Source organism: Microtus ochrogaster, chromosome 18 (genome assembly GCF_000317375.1).
Source record: "Microtus ochrogaster isolate Prairie Vole_2 chromosome 18, MicOch1.0, whole genome shotgun sequence".
NCBI lineage: Eukaryota > Metazoa > Chordata > Mammalia > Rodentia > Cricetidae > Microtus > Microtus ochrogaster.
The window spans coordinates 53,591,058-53,596,459 of NC_022020.1; positions in this window are offsets into that span (position 1 = coordinate 53,591,058).

The window sequence follows — 5,402 nt, forward strand, 5'->3', positions numbered from 1 at the left end:
CAGAGAGAGACAGCTTGTCTTCTAGCAGCAAAACTCTACTTCCTTCAAAGAAGACAGAAGACAAATGGGCACAAAGCAACTCCTGTCTCCTATTGTTAGGGATGCAAGGAATTATTGTTGCTCCTGGAGTCATTGATGCTGATTTTACCATCAAGATCAAGGTGATGACTCATTCACCAAGTGGAGTTTCTGTAGTGAAAGCAGGTCAGAGGCTTGCACAATTAATTTTACTTCCTGCTGTGCAAACCAACAAATCAAAGCAAGCAAGAAAGAGGAAAGGACAGATTTGGTTCATCAGACGCATATTGGCTACAAGCCATAGGTCCTCAGAGACCAGAATTTACTTTGTTCATAAGTGGAAAAAAGATTTTCTGGTCTTCTAGATACTGGCACGAATATTTCAGTTATAATTACCAGCCAATGACCTTCTAAGTGGCCGAAAACGGAGACTATTACTTAACTACAAGGAATTGGTCAGACTGGAAATCCTGAACAGAGTAATAATGAGCTGCATTGAAGAGATAGAAAAGGCCATTAGGGAACTTTCCGGCCATATATTATTTCTTATTTACCCATACATTTATGGGGCTGAGGTATTAGGTCCAGAATGGGGGTATATGTATCTTCCTCAGCACAGCTGTTACTAATGAAAGGTTTCAGCAAGGATTATTACCTAATCAAGGTCTAGGCAAGGATAATAAGGGAAAGATCAATCCTATTGTACCAGATGGTAGACCTCCTAGAGCAGGATTAGGGTACTTTTAGGAGAGGTCACTGAAGAACCTGTACTCCATGCAGACCCAATAGTATGGAAAAGTGATGAGCCTGTATGGGTAAATCAGTGGCCTCTAACACAAGAAAAATTACAAGTTGCCCAGCAGTTAGTGCAGGAACAGCTGGGCAATGAACACATTACACCGTCTAATTCACCATGGAATTCTCCAATTTTTATTATTAAAAAGAAATCAGGAAAGTGGAGATTGATTCAGGATTTAAGGGAAGTTAATGCAACCATGGAGCCAATGGGAGTGTGGCAGCCAGGGCTGCCTTCTCCTATAGGAATACCAAAGGACATCCATAAAATTATTTTAGACTTAAAAGATTGTTTTTATACCATCCCTTTGGTGTCACAAGATTGAGAAAGATTTGCCTTTAGTAACCTCTCAGTTAATTTCATTGAGCCAATGAAGAGATATCAATGGAGCATCTTACCTCAGGGTATGGCAAACAGTTCCACCCTATGCCAGAAGTTTGTAGCTCAGGGTATACAAAAGGTTAGAGATGAATTTCCACAGGTTTATATCTTGCTCATAGGGATGAGGAGGTTTTTTTTCTAGAGACATATGGATTATTACAACAGAGCCTAAGCCATGCAGGGCTAATTATTGCTCCTGAGAAGGTACAGAGGCACCCACCTTTCCAATATTTAGGTCATATGTTATATCCTCCAAAAATTATGCCTCAGAAAATAGAAATTAGGAAGGATGGTTCAAAGACTCTAAATGACTTTCAAAAGTTGTTAGGAATTATCCAATGGCTAAGGCCTTATCTAATATTTCCTACAGGAGACCTTGAGCCTCCAAGGGAAGTCCTTAAAGGAGAAAGTGATCCAGATGACAGCAGGCAGCTTTCAGAAACCGCCAGACAGATTCTCTCCCAGATAGAGCAGGCTATACAAAAACAGCAGGTATGTTATATTGATTACAGCCAAACATGGCAGGCATGTATTTTATCCACAAAACTAGCTCCTATAGTGGTTTTATGGCAAAACAGGCCACTTTATGGATGCACCTTCCTATATCACCAGTTAAGGAATTAGATCTTTATTTGGAAGCAGTAGCATGCTTAGCCTAGAAGAACAGGATAGAATCTAGGAAATATTTTGGCAAGGAACTGGCTACAATTAATGTTCCTTACACTAAGCAGCAAATTGAATGATTATTCCAAAATAGTGATTCTTGAGCAATTGCATTTGCTCAATTTCAAGGTCAGGTTGATAATCTTTTCCCAGATGACCAGTTACTGCAGTTTACACAATTGCATTCATTCATTTTTCCTAAAATGGTGGCAAAGATCCCATAAAGGATGCTTTGTTAATTTTCACCTATGGCTCCCCTGATGGGAGGGCTGCATATGTGGTTAATGATAAAGGACATGCCATGCAGACAGAACCAGCTTCAGCTCAAATAGTTGAGTAGCTTTAGTGTCTCAAAATTTTGCAAAGGAGGCATTTAATTTATATACCAACAGCTGATATATTTATAGTGCTCTTCAAGTTCTAGAGACCATCCATTATATAGAGTCTAGCAATAAACAAGTTAAGATACTGTTCCAGCAGATTCAGGAGGCCATACAACATAGAAAGTTACCGTGTTTTGTGGGACATATGAGAGGGCATTCAAGTAGTCCTGTCCTGGTCCATTAGCTAAAGGTAATGCTTTAGCTGACAAACTTACAAGAATAATTGCTCTATCTCAAATTGAACTTGCTCAGTAGTTACATTGTTTGCACCATTAAAACACTTTAAGTTTAAGAAGGCAATTTAAATTGATCAGAGAAGCTGCTGACCAAATTGTTAAGCAATATAATAGATGCCCACAATATTTACCTGTACCTCATTTGGGGGTAAATCCCTGAGGACTGCTTCCTAATCATATATGGCAAATGGGTGTTACTCATATTACTGAATCTGGAAAATTGAGATATGTTCATGTGACAATCAATACATAATCAGGATTCATGATGGCCACTGCCCAAACTGGGGAAATGGCCAAGCATGTAATAACTCATTGCTTGAAATGCTTTTCATGCATAGGAGCCCCAAAAGTAATAAAGACGGACAATGGGTCCAGATATGTTAACAGAGAACTTCAAAGATTTTGTGCTCAATAGAATATTGTACATAAGACCAGTATTCCTTATAATCCTCAAGGGCAAGGAATTGTGGAGCGTGTGCATAGCTCCTTGAAGGCACAACTCCAAAAGGTAAAAGCAGGGAAGTTGTATCCTCACGCGCAATATAATGCCTTAAATCATGTACTGTTTATGCTAAATTTTTTTATATATGGATGCCTATGAGGTATCAGAAGTGGACAGATTGTGGCATAATAGTACAAAGGCCACCTTTGCTAAAACAAGGTGGAGAGACTCTTGCACTGGAATATGGAAAGGGCCAGACCCTATATTAATCTGGGGTTGAGGGCATGTCTGTGTTTTTTTTTTTTTTTCCCCAGGATGAACATCAAGCAAGATGGCTTCCAGAGTGACTGATTCGATGCATTCAGTGGACCTTATGACATCATAGCTGATAATGTCCCAGCAGGAGAGACAAAATGAAAAGAGATGGAGGAGAAACTCATGGTCCAGCTTTCTCTGCCTCCACAGAAAGGAATGGCTGATTCAGGACCTGCTGTGGCTGTGGCTGTAGCTGTAGCTGTTGCCGTCACCACTCTGCACTGCAGGTGCCATTCTGCACTGCAAGACGCTGAGCTGCCTCCAGACCAGACACAGCCAAAGAGGCCCTGCCTAGGCGACCTGACCACAATGACTACAGTTTTCTGCAGTTTGAATCCTGTTTGCTTTGGAGCTAAGATACAGACTGAACATTTGACTGTTTTAGTCTCTGGGACACAGAACTCATTTTGATTAAAATATTAGACCTGAGAACTAAGACCTAAGCTTTCCCCTCAGGGAAAGAAAGACTCAAAATAAGAAATGACTGAACATCTTCAGTTAACAAAGGGGACAGTCTAAGTTTTAATGGCTGCTCAGAGTCTGGAACTGGTATTTGATAACAGCAATGTCATTGTACTCTTACCGATCAGAACAGCTTTTCTTGTCCTTTGATTAATGTGGATTTAAGAAAATTGTGATATGTTTAATTGTTGATTCATTTTTATGGTATTGATCAATAATGCTGAGAATTATGGTACTGACCTGATGATATTTGTAACTGCATATAAGATGTTGAGAAAAATTTGACACACTCTGTAAATGTTGGAATTTAATCATATATTAAGATTTTTAAATTTTGATATAATGCAAAAGATTTAAGAGGTACCCTAAACTAGCTGAAGAAACATTTTCAACTCAGGTGATTCTCCTCTCCTTTAAATAGGAGACTATAGCCTTTAGGAGTATGATTATTCATATTATAAATTATAGTATTATAATTTATCCTGACAAGAAAGTATGGCTCCAAGACACAAAGCCCAAAGGTATCTCTCTCCTCTTATCTCTTTTCTTCACAGAAATCAGCAGTCAATGACGGGTTTGAAGTTTCTCCCTCCCAGAAACTTAAGACAGGAAGTTGAAAAAATAAAATATGCCTAACTTCAAATGATGGGTAATTTTGGGTAAAGGGAGAGGTCTTTGCTCAAGGCAGGCATTATCATCTGTCTTGTTGCAGAAGCATAGGTTTTTACTTTAAAATTAAGAGAGAGTTGTTGACTCCCATAGGAGGCCTTACCCTTTCTGAATGGAGATGAATGAGTAGATGTGGGGCATAGAAGGGAGATGGAGGAAGGGAATGGGAGGAGAGAAAGGAGGAGAAACTGTGGTTGGTATATAAAATAAATAAAAAATTTTAATAAAAAAACTGCTGGGGGGCCCTTTTATTGTACATGCTCACCACAGTGAGCTTACTGGTTGTGGTATCAAAGTGACCCTGCATCATAAAGAAGAGTAGAGAGATTGCTGAGAGGAGATAGAGATGAAGGAGTGACAGAGAAACACCTACTGGTCTTAGGCCGTCCAGTTACTCTTGATTTGGAGAAGGAAATGAGAGGAAGATAATGAAATAGCAGATGAGGGCGGTAAAGAGATAAATGAAAAAGGTTGGAAATGTAGTCACAGGCAAGGAGTATTGCAGTGTTAGGGGTAAGAGGAAGGAAGCCATGAAGATTCAGGAGGAATAGATTGGTCAGCAGTCCCACATCTGTCTGGAGATCCTTGAAGACATCATGAAGGAGGTATATGGAGAACTCTGCCAATGACTGGGAAGGACAATTGGCAGTCAAGAGTTTCTCCATAGAAGGGCAGTTGGAATCCATAGCATTAGTTTTCGTTTCTATGTGGGTTATCTTTGACATCACGGAAAGCAAAAGGTGAAAGAACAATATTCAATACTATCTATCACGTGTTCATCACAGATGGGTTGCTATTAGAGTGTCATAACTTTTTCATAGTGTGAGTGACTCGGAGGACTTGCTACTGAGTATACCCTGAGAGACTTGCTAAAACATGGCTGATACTGCCTTTTCTTAGGTGTTAATAACAGAATATAAGAATATGAAGTTGGGACCCTTGAGGATGAAGCTGGGGCTTGAATGGATGATTAGGTGTTTCTACGTGGGAATGAGTGCTCTGTATAATGTCTCATGGCCTCAAGCAGTCTTGAATGA